Source organism: Schistocerca cancellata, chromosome 6 (genome assembly GCF_023864275.1).
Source record: "Schistocerca cancellata isolate TAMUIC-IGC-003103 chromosome 6, iqSchCanc2.1, whole genome shotgun sequence".
In the NCBI taxonomy this organism is placed as follows: Eukaryota; Metazoa; Arthropoda; class Insecta; order Orthoptera; family Acrididae; genus Schistocerca; species Schistocerca cancellata.
In genome coordinates this window covers 390,145,918-390,162,667 of record NC_064631.1, presented here as the reverse complement: position 1 = coordinate 390,162,667, position 16,750 = coordinate 390,145,918, and positions in this window count along the sequence as shown.

The following is a 16,750-nucleotide window of genomic DNA, read 5'->3' as shown; positions in this document are numbered from 1 at the left end:
TCTCCTCTTCTTTCTGGTTAATCTACTACATAAAACAGTCTGAAAATTTCTTTTATTGAACATTTAATCTTTTCTCTAACTCTTGATCTTGGTTAACATTAGATTATTTATTTTCATAGGTAATTCCTGCGTTTTCTGCTCACTTCAGTCTGTGCCTTCTTATACAACTGGACATCAAACGACAATTGCTTAATTACGTCTACAATATTTTTGTAGACTTATTTTAGGCTCGTAACTTCAGTACAAATATTTGCAAGAGTACCGTTTATTTGCGCAGATAATCTTCTATCTCTTTCTTTTATTTGCACGTCTCATTTCTTAAATTTTGCTTCTAGACGTGCAGATTGTTCTTGTTTAAATGTTTGAAATTAGCATTCGCTTTTGCATTTTGTTCTTGTGCTAAGAGTTTGAAATTGACACTGACGTTTGCATTCGCTTTTTTTGCTTGCAATTTGAAATTAGCATTTTGTTCTTGTGCTAGCAGTTCCAAATTAGCATCGACTTTCGCTGACTTTCTGCTAATAATTTAAAATTAGTGATCATTATAGCCGTAACTTTGGTGCGTAAACCAGTCATTTGACTTGATCTTCTACCTGTTTGGGGGTACTAGCAGAGATTTGCTATTGAGATTCCTGATCAGTTCAAAGAACAGGTACCTACGTTTCCCATTGCCGGATTAGCCGTATTGTGTTCATTGACGAGAAATTTGTCGTCACTCTTATTTGTAGATGACACTTTTGTATCCTCAACTATTTGTCTACCAAGCATACACCTTAAAACCTAAATCTAAAGAGAGTTTCCCTACAAAGCGGAATCTGGGCATCTATAAAACCAAAGCAAAGTCGTCACTCCATATTCACATCGCAACAATTAAAGAGGGCGTCGTATGAAACTTTAAGTAAAATGCAATGTCTAAATGAACACTTTTTAAATACGTAAATCACTAACAAATTTTGCTCCTTCAGGTCAATGACAACGGAATACAAGCGGATCGATAAATATGCCCTTACACGTAACTCTTATGGCGCAAATTCTCTTCCTTCTTTTTTAATTTAAACTGTTGTCTTGTTTTTTAATCATTTTCTTCGTTTAGTTTCGAACTGTTGTTTTCCCAATCATTCTCGTCCCATAAAAGGTTATTTCGGTCTCGTTGTTGATTGCTGTACATGGAACAAAAAGGATAGAACTGTAATGACACACTATAAATATTTAACAACAATGGCCCCGAAGAAAACTGTTGTCATGTAAAAGTTCCTTCAACTTCTTGTAAATTACGTGAAAGGAAACGTACTTCACTTAGGCGTCATTGAAAGACTTGAGTAAGTATTAAGTGTCACGAAATCACATTCCAACACAGATTCTTATTATAGTTATTAGGATCTTAACTAAGTTCACTCCCTTTTTCCGAGCGCTCAATGTTCAAGTCAGTGCATTGTGGATGGCTTTCATCATTGTTCATTGGCCTGTTGACCATGATCTTGCAAGGAACTCCCACACCATGGAAGTATAAGAAAATAAAAAGAAAATGAAGTATTGGGGTTTGGTTTCCTTGAAGACAGGTTCTTTCTATGATAGAAAATGTCCAGAGAAACAGCCAATATGAAGCTCAAATCGTTTCGTCGTTGAACAATGACGATAGCAGTGACTGATGAATTCGTCCTACTGTCAAATACTAATTTACAGCTTTGATTAGTTAAGGACGTGTAAATGTATGTGGTTCGTGTATGCCTCCAAATAAAACACCCCTTCACAGTTAATTAAGTTATTATTTTAAAAATTATTTTATGTGAGATGTATTACCAACGACTATGGACACACAGAACGAAGTGATACTTGCCTTGTCGTGACAGAGGTAAAGGTCCTTCTTCGTTTTAAAAAAATTAAATATAATGACATGCAAGCAGCATCTTAGGATAGGAAACAGAACAACGCACTGCAATTTCTCCACATATTTTCAATGATTCTTTAAATAAAGAAAAAGGTAGTGTTATAATGGAATGATAATGAAACACCACTGTGATGGATTCAGCTGAGCGATGTGAAATAGCGACTGACGGCTTGGATTTGTAAAAAAATAAAAAAAAGAGCAAATAAAAAATCATGAACTTCCCACTTAATTTTGTTGTTCTCTGATTTTACTCAAATGTGTCAAGCCAGTATTAGAACGTTTGTTTCAATTACATTCAAGCGAATTCTGATTCATATCACTTCCAGATATATTTGAGCGAATTCATAGTAATATGAATATACATGCCACTACCATCTACTGTGGCTTCAATAACAACCTCAGTACTGTTTTGAAAAGAAGTGTCAGAATAATAGATACAACACCAAATAACAGAGATTAAAATGAATGATATAGTATGAGTAGACCTAGATGTATCAAGCTTAAATATACGTCATGTAATGCAAGGTGTCCCTCGTAAAACAGATACTCCTCACGTGCCAGTTAATCACCTGCAGTCGAATTGCTTGTGAAGTGGCAACACTGTCTCGAAAGTTGGCTACACTGTATTTTATTGAAAATTTGAGTGCAGCTGTGTGTTCGTGCATCAGTTGTGAGAAGCTCGTACTACTGAGTCGTTACCGAAATGGGACACTTTGCATTACGCAGAGAATTGATAATGTGGAGTGTTACGTAAAGACAGGCTCTGTCAGTCAATGTAAAGAAATGTTTCAAGCGAAGTGTTCTGATAAGAAACTGCCCACAACCAACACTATCCAAGATCAGTACAAGAAACGGCCTGCACGATCCGTCCAGAGAGTGCAGGGGAATAGGCGAATAACAGTGGTGGCCCCCAGAAACTGTAGACAGCATTCGCGTTCTCATTACGAGACGTTCCCTCTAGTCGGTAGGGAGCGTATCGTAGCAGGTGGGTGTACCTCGTGTATCTAGTCATCGTGTACTAAAAGATACGAAATTAAAAACCTGTCGTGTGAGTGTAGTGCAGGATTTGAAACTTGAGGATTAGGAAAAAGAGTTAATCAGTGTAACGGGCTGTTAACATGAGTTACTAACGTTTACTAGGACTCGTTGCTTTACTTCATATCAGGTGAGGATTGGTTTCATTTGTCAGGTTATGTAAACTCCAATAATTTCGGATTGTGGTCTTAGGACAACCCGTATATTGGGCACGAAGCACCTCTCCACTCAAAGAGGATAGGCGTTTTGTGTTCCTTTGCCATTCTTCAGTTACACCTTACATTGTGCCAGATATCTAGAATATCTAGAGACATTTTACTCTTTCCATGCAGCGAAGCTGTATGTGGCCAACAAGATGGAACAACGGCTCACACATCCAATCAAAGAGAGGCCCACATAACCAACGTGTATAATGCAGACAGACTTGTCAGTTGAGGCTACACCCCAAGGTTCCTGATTTAAAATCGTGTGATTTTTATTTATGCGGTGCACTAAAAATTGAAGTATATGCTGACAATATTGCACAACTGACGATCTTAAACATAACATTGTTGCAGAAGTTAAAAACGTCAGTGTGTTGCTGTTGAAAGTCGTCACATTATATGCAAATTGAAGGTGGAGAGGGAAGAAAGGAAAGGAAAGGGAAGGGATCACTGCTGTCAGCTGCACTGGGACTTTACGCCGAATCGGCGACGACGAGTGAACCCTGGACTTGGATTCGGAGCCGGGATCTCCTCCTTTCTATGCGCCATCCGGGACATAGTGTTATTACAATTGGCGGTCTATCTGCGCTCGCTTGACGGCCAACCCACACTTCCTTCGAGCGCCACCTATCCACAGTCCTTGTCCATTACCTCCATATTCGCTCTTCCGAGATTCACACAGGAAGTCGGACGTATTTGTGCATCTGCACTGAAGAAGGTAGATTCATTTCTCAGCTGGGCCTATCAAAGAATGGTTCAAATGGTTCTGAGCACTATGGGACTTAACATCTGAAGTCATCAGTCCCCTATAACTTAGAACAACGTAAACCTAACTAACCTAAAGACATCACACACATCCATGCCCAAGGCAGGATTCGAACCTGCGACTGTAGTAGTCGCGCGGTTCCGGACTGAAGTTCCTAGAACCGCTTGGCCACCGTGGCCGGCCAGGCCTATCAAATTATTTGAAAGTGTGGTGTCTGTTCCCGGGCATGCCCGAAAGAACAGACACCACACAAAATCTTCTGCTGTTATACATTATATGTAAACAGTAGGTGGAGATGGGAAAAAAGGAAAATGAAGGGCAGAGATCACTGCTGTCAGCTGAATCGGCGGCTACGGGTGAAAATGTGCAACGAACCGTGATTCGAAACCAGAATCTCCTGCTTGTACAGATGCACAGACACGTCCGACCTCTTGTGGGAATCTCGGAAGAGCGAATATGGAGGAAATGGACAGGGGCTGCTGTAGGTGGCACTCCGGGGGTGTGCGGATCAGCTGCGAAGTGAGCCGAGATTGACCGGCAGTTGTGCTGATACTGTGTCTCAGATGGCGCAGTGGTTGCCGCACCTGCATAGTAAGCAGGTGATCCATGCTTCGAATTCCGGTACGGTACACATTTTCAATCTTCGCTGTCGATTCAGCGTAGCATCCCAATGCAGCTTAAAGCAGTGATCCGTTCCCTTCCCTTTCTTCCCCTCTCCACCTTCAATTAACATATAGCGTATAACACCTGTTGATTCTGTGTTGGGTCTGTTCCTTCGCACATGTCCGAAAGGACAGACACCACGCATTCATACAAAGTCATCACACAAAGTCAGTGAAGCCTGAATTCCCACGGCCACAACTTCCAGCATCTCTTATAAACAGCCAAGTACATCTTCACTTAAAACTTCCAGGCTTATAGGCCGTGGTCGAAGTATAAAATCTCCCCTGACGTTTCGTCTCCGACTGCGGGAGACATCCTCGGAGGTACAGCGACGAGCTGCGAAGGGAACTCGAGGAAGCGCAATAGGCGGACCAACACACGAGTTAGCTAGACACGTTGCCTCATTGCTGATACCTTATGTTGGTAGGACAGACAGTCATATTAAAAATTCAGCTCATTCCATTGACAAGTTAAAGGAAACGAACGTGGGCCTGGATGGTATCCTCGTCAGTCTTGATACTATGTCGTTATTTACCATGATTCCGGTAAACGAAGCTATCTTATGCATTGCGGATATTTTTCCTACGGATGTTGTGGCATTATTCCGACATTGCCTCACCACAACCTACTTTCAATACAATAATAACTTCTATGAACAGATTGACGGGGTGACTATGGGCAGTCCTCTTAGTCCTGCTGTGGCTAACTTATTTATGGAGACTTTTGAACAACGAGCGTTGCAGACTTCCAGTAAGAAACCAGCCAGATGGTATCGCTACGTCGATGACACGTTCGTAGTATGGAGGAGCAGAGGAGCTGGATGCTTTCCTGACACATTAAAACAGCATTAATCCGAAAATACAATTTACTATGGAGACGGAAAGGAATGGGCAATTGAATTTCCTGGATGTGTCTGTGATTAAACGACGGGACGAAACGTTAGGCCATAAGGTGTATAGAAAGGCCACACATACTGATCGTTATCTACATAAAGATTCAAACCACCACCCTACACAAAAAAGACAGGGCGTACAAAATTTGTGAACCTGTTTATTTAAAAGATGATATTGAACATCTACGGTCAACTTTCGTGAAGAATGGCTATTCTAGCTAGGATATAGGTCGAGCACTTCGCTCTAGGCAGAGAATCAGGAGCAACCACGAACAACAGTCGCCCAAGCACAAAGTTTTTCTTCCGTTCATTAGTAAGGTCACAGATCGCATTGGGAAAGTTTTAAGCAAGTTGAAACGTCCCCTTAGAACAATTTATACACGACTGTGCTTATACTGACACACAATATTATTTAGCGCAACGCAATCTGACTATCAAAGATCCCTGCAAAAGAATGGCCCTGAGTAACATTAAACTATACCTTTCACAAATAACTTACCTCACAAAAATCTCCGTTACTCGAACTACTGCAATACGGCGAGCGCCACTACTGCCAGCTAAATAAAAGATTCAAACTACTGAAGGCACTAACTACTGATAGGGATAGTTAGCAAATGAAAGATATTAATAGAGAACAAACACTGTATTTACTTTAATATCATCATGTATATATATCAGTTCATGACAAATTACAAAACTCCGTCATCTCTCTCCCCACATCCACCACTGCTGGCGGCTCACCACCAACTGCACAACGCTACGCGCTGTTCACATCCAGCTGCCGCTGCCTAACACTACAATGGCAGACAACAATGCAAACTAGCCACAGGCTGCACACAGCACAGCCAGTGATTTTCATACAGAGCGCTACGTGGCATTACCAATATAAAAATCTAAACAGCCTACTTACATAGCCCCCATGCTCCCCACAAAAAATTTTACAAAATATTTTTGGCCAGTGGCCAATAATAATTTGATAAAATTTTTCATAAATACAATAACAAAGAAATAAAATGCACACACTTATTGATACAATGTTGGTCAAAAGCTAAAATTTTCTCACAGTCCATAAAGACAGTCCTGATCATTCATCATAAGAATAAACCTGCAGTTTGTTTTCTCAAAGTCTGAGCAGTGAAAGACAATGTACACGGAAGTAGTGGATTTCCATGCAGTCTTGAAGAAGTAGTGTTGTCCTTCCAACAGAAAGACTGTGCTGACTCTTGACATGCAGACAGGTAATGGGCCACAATGGAGCAAACCCACAGCAGAGTCATTCGACGTTTTGAAGAAGATTGGTAGGTAGGTCATCACAGAGTAGACCCACTGTAGTCCCAGTAGAGATTACGGTATTGGTGGGCCATCAGAGTCGCAGACCCACTGCAGTCCTTGTAGAAATAATGGTATTGGTGGGCCATCAAAGATGCAGACCCACTGTAGTCCTTGTAGAATTGTGGACAGGCCCACTGTAGTCCTGGTAGAGATGACCAGCAGCCATCTGTTGTGACTGTGCGGGTGCACAATCACCAGTGAAGAGTCTTGCGGATAATATAGCAAGTCCATAACCACAACTTGTGCACTCACAAAGTTTTTGGAATTTTCCTTAGAACCAGCAATGCTGTTATCCAGTCCCTTGCTGAATTATTAACACACATGCAAACACTAACAGTCCCTACTTCTCACATATTGTCCATTACTATGACCAACAGAAATGTGTGCAGTGAAATGGAACTTACAAGTTACTTAATTTGATTAACTGGTGTCAATTACAATATTATAACACGAAAATATAATTACAAAGGTACAAAATACATCATTAAAAACATAACAATACAGATAACATTTGTAGTACAGGCTTTACAAAAGAATAGAAATAAACATATACATCAGTGTTACAGGAATTATGACATAAGTACATACATAAAAGATCAGAATCACTTTCGAAACATCAACTTCACACATGAACATTAAAACAAAACAGAATAAATAATGTCTAACATCTTTACAAAGTAAATAACATATTATTAATGCCAATTATATTTGAGGATAACAGTATTCCTCATCATAGTGAATGTAGCTTAATATTAAAAGAAGAAAAAATTCTATGAAACTACACAGAGACAGGAAGAAAACAAATACACAAGGGTAAACAAACACATAGTGGGATAACACAAAAGGAAAGGACAGGATTTGTTTTACTGCAGTATTTTGCATGGAGATCCCCCTTCATTCATCATTATTCCCAAAAGTCCTATCTAAGCCTGCTTTCTGTATTCTGTTCACATCCTCTGTCAAAAATAGTTTTTCTCCACCGTACACTACTTTGTTTTTTGCCTTCTCAATGCATTTCATCCAATTCATCATAGCTCATTGTCTTATAGGCTACCCCCTCTTAAGCTAACTTAAATCTACTGAGCTCAGATGCTAAACTAAGGGATGAGGCAATGCAGCAGCACATAACAAATTAACACAAACAGCAATGCAAAAAAATGGAAAATTGCAAAGCAAGCTACAGTAAATCTAAATTACCAGGCAATGCAACATTACAACTAATTTGAGCCAATGTGCAGCAACAAGAAAACTAAATCCGTAGTAAAACTGGCTTAACAGCGTAATACAAAGTCAAATTCTGTAACATTATGCCTGGCAAACAGCAGCAGCAAATATAAAAAATATAAAACTTATATCTATACATGACAAAGCTCAAGCAGAAAAAATATTACACTAAAATGGCCATGTCTAATACCTATGTCACATCTTAACACTAGAGTGATGCATCACGAGAACTTACACTAGCAGATAAGTTACCAAATCGTAAAGAAATTATTTGTGCAATTCCTGTGAAGGGAAATGTCTATTTATGTGCCCTCATTTTCTTGTAAGTAGATCATAAATTTCTTATTGACTGGATCTGTAGGCATAAAATAACTATATTAGTACATATATTAAATTTTATTTTAACCAATGCTGCAGTGCAGCTAGAAACTTGATATTAAACAAAATGTGTAAATAAATACATAAAGCAAGCCATATGGCATTTTTCTCAACTAGCAAGACAATAGCCGTGAAATGTTTCTCATCGTTTCATTAGGCATTTAAGTAAATATCATAAATTACGAGCTCCACAGTATGCTTTCAACAAGGAAATGTCAGTAGTGCGGACAATGGCCTCCCCTTTCTTTTTTTCTACCTGTGCTTCTGACGAGGCACTCACACTAATGGCTTGTTCTCCAGGCGTCTGACACACCTGGGTGCCCAGGACGCATCATGTGCAGGTGGTCACTTAACTTTCTTATGGAAATATTTACGACAGCAGTTTCCGCTACAGTGAGAGTCTCATATAAAAATATTTCACAGGTCAAGAATTTGCGTTGCAAATGTGTAGAAACAAAATCTTATGAATATAACAGTGTCCAAAAAAATTTTCGCCGGCATTGTCATAAATTCACGCATTTACACACATTCTATAACTCTTAAAGTACGATTCTTGGTTTCCAACATCCTTTTTCACAAGTCAAGCGTCCCTAACTTCTATTCATTATTCATATACATATAAACACGTAATCACATTCTTCATATATGGTAGCATCATCTTATTGACATAAACATACCTCAACAGCATAATACACATCGTCGTCGTAAAAGTAACGTCATAACACCTCAGTCAAATCTCAAAATCGTCGTAGCTTCCTCCAATAATTAAAAAAAATTCTCTGCTCATGTCAAAAGTGCCATCTGCCTCAAACGTACTTTAAAAATCATGATCTCATACCAAATACATCATTCAAAGCTCTCATAGTATCACAATGGTTCCAAAAAAATATGAAGAGTTCACACAGTACAGACAAAATACAATTTCTTAAATGTGAAATATCCAACGATGTAATTATGTAAACATGTGTCACTGACGTAGTAAAACAATTTGTCTCTCTCAGTTAAATGATCAGATAGCTGTGTAATTTATGTTTTAGAGAAATATGGTACCGATGTGTAAAGTTGTATAAGCAAATACCATATTAGCTAGGGTTCCTTGTGCTTGCCAAACACATGGTACACAAAGTAAGCGTGTACCCCCCTGAGGATTATTGTAATTATGCCCTCAGGTGTTACAGATTACAGCAATGGAATGAAATGTATCACGGAAAACTTTCTTTGTAATTCAAAAATCTTAAAAAATAAATGTTTTAAGTACAAAATTAATCACTCAAATACGTGTCCTGTAGCGCTAAATATGCGTCTTGCTGTAAGATAATCTCTGTGGAAGTGTCGTAGTTATCGTCCTCCGAAAGCTAAGTTCTGCAGAAGACAATGTACTTACCTCATAATAAACAAAAGTGAAATGCTTTGCGTATAGATACCTTAGTTATTACGCTTATTGTCGTGGTGAAAAACGTACTGTGCTGTAACGTATTGTTGTGCTACGAAAGAGGCTGTCTCATTGTAGCTATACCACAAAAGTTACTACTAAAACATGTTTTACTTCCCAGAATAATACAGAAAAACTGTGCAGATATGAAACAGAAACACCGCAAACAGATTCTAAGTCTGACAAAGCATACTAGTAATGTAAAGTGAAAAGTTATATGGCAAAGACAAAGTTAAAAGGCAGATTATCTTTCAATAAACGGTTTTACATGTTAAATGTGGTGTAAACCTTTACTCTTCCTAGTACGCAGAGTTTCAACTTCAACTCAATTATCATGTGGTATACGTCGGATTCTGTAAGGTCCATTGTAAACTAGAAAGAATTTGTGACTCAAGTGCTTCTTCTTATGTGACAATGAATGAGCTTTAATGAGAACTTTCTGACCAATATATAATTTCTTTGCATTTGCTTTACCGTGTAGTTTTCTCCTTTTGTCTGCTGCAGATTTTATATTTTTAAGAGCCAAATCAATTATGTCTTTGTGTCGAAGTTTACGTGTATTCGGGAAAGGTACAAGCTCTCTGATTCTGTTCGGTGGTTCTTCATTCTTCAGTACAAGAGTAGGTGGTAAAGCAGTGGAATCATGAGGCATTTCATTCAGCACATTTTGAAATACGTGTAAATATCTGTCCCAATGCTGATGCTTTCTGTGACAATAAAGTCTGCAAAGCTTATTGATTTCTTTCATAATCCGTTCGGAGGGGTTACAATGTGGTGAATACAATGAAATAAAAACAGGTTTGATTTTATGATTCCGAAGCATGCGGGACCAAACAGCAGATCTGAATTGCGGTCCGTTATCTGAAATGACTTTACTAACGTGTCCAACTTCACGTAAGAAATTTTTAACAAAGGCGTTGGATACAGACCGTCCAGTGGCTTTACGTATCGGAGTGAAAGAAACAAATTTTGAAGTAAGTTCAACAGCGAACGTACGAAAATCCATTCGATGTTCTGACAAGGGGTCCCAAGAGATCAACAGCAGCAAATTCTTTTAATTTAGAAGGAATAATAGGAAACAACGGAGCATGATGTGAGATAGTAGATGGTTTCGCCTTTTGACAAAGTTTACAAGTAGACAAGACTCATCGAATTCGCTTTTCCATATTGTTAAAATAACAAGTCTTTCGAAGAATATGATAACATTTTCGTGGACCAAAATGTGCGTAGCTGAGATGAATGTTCCAAATGAGCTTATTAACAAAATCGTCTGGAATGCAAAGTACCCATAGCTTGTCATCAACAGTGCAGCGTTTGAAGAGTATGTTGTTTCTAACCAGGTAATAATGCCGAATCTGAGTGTGTGTCTTTTCATGCCATTTACACTCCTGGAAATTGAAATAAGAACACCATGAATTCATTGTCCCAGGAAGGGGAAACTTTATTGACACATTCCTGAGGTCAGATACATCACATGATCACACTGACAGAACCACAGGCACATAGACACAGGCAACAGAGCATGCACAATGTCGGCACTAGTACAGTGTATATCCACCTTTCGCAGCAATGCAGGCTGCTATTCTCCCATGGAGACGATCGTAGAGATGCTGGATGTAGTCCTGTGGAACAGCTTGCCATGCCATTTCCACCTGGCGCCTCAGTTGGACCAGCGTTCGTGCTGGACGTGCAGACCGCGTGAGACGACGCTTCATCCAGTCCCAAACATGCTCAATGGGTGACAGATCCGGAGATCTTGCTGGCCAGGGTAGTTGACTTACACCTTCTAGAGCACGTTGGGTGGCACGGGATACATGCGGACGTGCATTGTCCTGTTGGAACAGCAAGTTCCCTTGCCGGTCTAGGAATGGTAGAACGATGGGTACGATGACGGTTTGGATGTACCGTGCACTATTCAGTGTCCCCTCGACGATCACCAGTGGTGTACGGCCAGTGTAGGAGATCGCTCCCCACACCATGATGCCGGGTGTTGGCCCTGTGTGCCTCGGTCGTATGCATTCCTGATTGTGGCGCTCACCTGCACGGCGCCAAACACGCATACGACCATCATTGGCACCAAGGCAGAAGCGACTCTCATCGCTGAAGACGACACGTCTCCATTCGTCCCTCCATCACGCCTGTCGCGACACCACTGGAGGCGGGCTGCACGATGTTGGGGCGTGAACGGAAGACGGCCTAACGGTGTGCGGGACCGTAGCCCAGCTTCATGGAGACGGTTGCGAATGGTCCTCGCCGATACCCCAGGAGCAACAGTGTCCCTAATTTACTGGGAAGTGGTGGTGCGGTCCCCTACGGCACTGAGTAGGATCCTACGGTCTTGGCGTGCATCCGTGCGTCGCTGCGGTCCGGTCCCAGGTCGACGGGCACGTGCACCTTCCGCCGACCACTGGCGACAACATCGATGTACTGTGGAGACCTCACGCCCCACGTGTTGAGCAATTCGGCGGTACGTCCACCCGGCCTCCCGCATGCCCACTATACGCCCTCGCTCAACGTCCGTCAACTGCACATATGGTTCACGTCCACGCTGTCGCAGCATGCTACCAGTGTTAAAGACTGCGATGGAGCTCCGTATGCCACGGCAAACTGGCTGACACTGACAGCGGCGGTGCACAAATGCTGCGCAGCTAGCGCCATTCGACGGCCAACACCGCAGTTCCTGGTGTGTCCGCTGTGCCGTGCGTGTGATCATTGCTTGTACAGCCCTCTCGCAGTGTCCGGAGCAAGTATGGTGGGTCTGACACACCGGTGCCAATGTGTTCTTTTTTCCATTTCCAGGAGTGTACTTTTGATGTCTTTCCAAATCGGATATTTATCTTGTTCATGAGCAATGTCCTTTAAAGATGTGGTGATGAAGTTTTCAAAGGCGACTTTTTGAATGTAAAGAATACTGAAATTTTTCTCAAGGGTGCCCTCTGTGTTACTTTTCTCAAGCCCAGCCGGTGCGCGTGACAGCGCGTCCGCAACAATGTTCTCCTTGCCGGGAATGTAGACTATTGTGAAGCGGAATTCTTGCAGAAACAATGCCCAACGTTTTAACCTGCCATGATTTAATTTTGAAGACATAAGAAATTGTAATGCACGATGATCACTGTATACTTTTACGTGCTTGCCAGAAAGAAAGAAACGGAATTTGTTAAACGCCCAAAGGATAGCTAAAGCTTCTAATTCAGTAACGGAATCATTTTTTTCAGATTTTGTTACCACTCAGCTAGCAAAAGCAATGGTTTTCTGAACAGTAGTGTCGTTTTCTGTGGCTTCTTGAAATAAGTGGGCACCAAGACCGACTTTAGAAGAATCGGTGCTAAGGCAGAAATCTTGTGACAGGTCTGGATGAGCTAGTATTGGCGCGTGAAGTAACGCTTCTTTCAAAGAATTGAATTCCAACTGTGCTTGTTCGTCCCAGTTCCAAATAGTATTTTTTCCAGTGAGAGAACAAAGTTTTGGTGTAACTAGAATTTGCATATTCAGAAAACGACGGTAAAAATTTACGAGACCTAGAAAACTGCGGACTTGTTTTTTTGTGGATGGAACTGGAATGGCTCTGATTGCTTCAAATTTTTCAGGATCCGGTTGAATGCCTTCAGAAGAAATAATATGTCCCAAAAAGTTCACCTTTGTCCTACCGAATTCAGACTTTTCCAAGTTAACTGTAATTCCAGATTCTGCAAAAATACGTAACAAACTGTTGAGGATGCGATTGTGTTGTTCCCATGAAGCTTCTGCTATCAGAATATCGTCCACATATAAGGTGATGTGACGTTTTAAGAACTCAGGTAATATGGAATTTAGCCCGCGAATGAATGCTGCTGAAGAAATGTTCAAACCAAAAGGAAGTTTCCGAAACTGATAACAAACGCCGAAACAAAGGAAAGCTGTGTATTTTCTACATTCTGGATGAAGTTAGATCTGATAAAAGCTGGATCTGAGATCAATGGAAGACAACACTTTTACACCATTAAAATTTTGAAGAAGTTCTTCCATCGTCTGCGGCCTGTCTGTTTCAGGAATAATGATAGTATTGATTTGTCTCGAATCTAAGACAAGCCTAATCGATCCATTTTTCTTCTCAACAACATGTAACGGATTGTTGTATGAGCTTACTGCAGGCTCAATAAGGCCCTCGTCAAGCATAGATTGTATTTCTGTTCTAACACGGTCCCTATAATGTGCAGGAATTACGTATGGTCTAACACAAAATTTAGTATGCTCACGAACACGAAATTGGTATTGAAATCCCTTGATTGTTCCTGTTTTGTGAGTAAAAACTGTGGAATGTGCTTGTAAAATTTCAAAAAGGTCCTGCCTATCAGTGTCATTACAATTCTCAACTGTTTGAATTTTATTCTGAATTAACTCATTAATTTCAAATATGCCGTCGATATCATCCCTGTCAGTACTTGCAGAGTGATTGTTACTGTCTAGTTCCGTAGAAAATTCCGAACTGTTGTCTAACAGAACGTAAAGCCGATTAATTTCCTCATCATGGTTTGAGAGCCAGTCTTCAAATTTCAAAGCTATTGACTTACCTTCTTTCTCTAAACTTATTTCAGGATCGTGAAAGCTTAAGATTGCTTTATATTCATTCAAAAAGTCTACTCCCAGTATAATTTCCGTCGACAATAATGGAACAATAAGAAAGTTCATAGAGAAGCTGTGGCTTTGACAAAAGAATTCTAAGTTGGTTTGTTGGCATACATCTACACTTTTTCCAAAGATTGCACCTTGTAATTTAATCTTACGTAACGGAAGTGTGGGGCAATTGTTCGATTTGTTGCACTTGCTAAAAGCTGTTTCAGTAATTACTGAAATGGGACTGCCAGAGTCAAGTACTGCCGTAAATTTTACGTCATTTACAGTAATGTGATTCACAGGATATGCAATGTTGTTACGTGTTACGTCATGTTCCTGGAGTAAGATGTCCCTAATGTCTTCCATTTTTACATAATTACTAGCTACGGCAGCTGCGTCGTCAGTTTCATAAGTACGTCTTGTGGCTGCCAGCGGTGTGAGTCATTGCCTATTGTCTCTTTGTTGGCGCGCGTCGTTATTGGTATTTGGAGACCTAACTTCTACAAATTCACGTTGTCCAGAGGGCCCAGCTCTGTTAGAAACCCGTCAGTTCTGATGAAATTCACGTCTGTCGTTTTGTCGGTAGTTTACATAGTTTCTTTCTTGTCTGTCACGTGGTGGAGAATTTCTCCCTGAGTCGTAACTGCGTGCTGGACCGTTGCGTCTAAAGTTATTCTGTCTCCCTTGATAATAATTATTTTGGTTCCCATATTGTCTGTTTATCTGATTGTCTCTGTGATAGTCATTACCGCGGAAAGGTGAACTCTCCCTGTAACTATTACTCTGCCAGTGGTTGTCATATGGGTGGTGTCTGTTTTGGTCACGATTTACGTTGTAAGAATGGGTTTGTCGTGGCCATTTATTGTTTCTGTCGTCACGGAATTGTGACGAATGTGACCTGTAGTGATTGTTTTCCTGTTTTCGCATCCCGCGACTGTCTGTGTCAATTTCTAATTCTTGTAAGAGTCCCTGAAAAGCTTCAATGTCGTCTTTGCAACGTCCTGCTAAAATAATATGCCGTAAATGTTCAGGTAATTTGATTAAACAAATGCAGATGAGTTCTGAGGGGCTGTATGGGTTTGACAGGTACTGATTCTTGTGCAACATGTCTTCAAAATATTTGACAAGACTGGAAAATTCAGATTGTTCAAAGTGTTTCATCATCATGATGCTATGTTTTACTCGGTCTTGTGTAGCTTGTTACCAATATGCTGAGAGGAACGCATGGTAAAATTCTCCTTCACTGTTACAATCGTGAATGACCGATCGCATTCTTACAGCTGGTTCATTCTCCAAGTAGCCACATATAAATTCTAATCTGTGTTCTAATGACCAGTTGGGAGGAAAACAATGAGAGAATTGCTGGAGCCACGCTTGTGGATGAATGTCGTTGGCAGAATTCTTAAATGTTTTGAATTTACCTGTAGTAATGAACAGCTTATAGTCGAAGTCATCATGTCAGCGAGTAGCATATCGGTCATTGTTACGTCGTGTCGGCGGTTCCATCTCAAAATTCGGTCCACCTTGCCAATTCCTTTCATAATTACCGAAATGCCCTGTGTTATTATTTTGTGGCTTTTCCGTATTTCTAAGTTCCTCTTTCCATGTTGGAGCGCGAGTGTCCTCTGAAATATGTAATTCTTGTATCACCTGCGTCAACTGATCTTGTACTTCCCGGATTTCTCGTTTGTACTGTGTATTGATTTGATTTTGATTTTGTTTGAATTTTCTTATTTGTTCATACTCTTCTGTGTCAGTGAAGGCTACGGGTCTTGTGTCATTCAGATCATCATCTACCTTTGTAGATAAGTTAGTGACCTGATCCGAAAGTTCAGCTACTTTCTCCGATAGTGAACACATTTCCTCAGTGTGTTTTTCTGAACCAAGTTTCAGAGTGTCCATTTGTGTTGAAATCGAATCTACTGTGTTTTTTAAGTTTTCCTGAGTTTTTGCCAGTTGCGTAACCGAATCGGTAGAAGCAACTGAGTCAATTTTAGCCCACAAGGTCTCATGATTTTCATGAACAATGGTTTGCAGTTCTTTTATGGCTGCTTCATGATTCTGTAATGCATTTTCATGCCGCGAAAAAATAGGTTGAAAATGCTCACAAATTTGTGTTTTTACGTTCTTACAGACTATTTGACATTTCGATTCAATGTTATGTAACTCAGTAGTTAAATCTTCACGTGTTTGTTCAAGTGTGGTGTCTAACTTTCTAAGATTTTGTTCCACTGTGTCTAACTTTTTAAGATTTAGTTCCACTGTGTCTAACTTTTGAAGCTTTTGTCCAATTGTGTCTAACTGTTGCTGTGTTTGTCTCTGATTTTGTTCCACTTGTTGCATT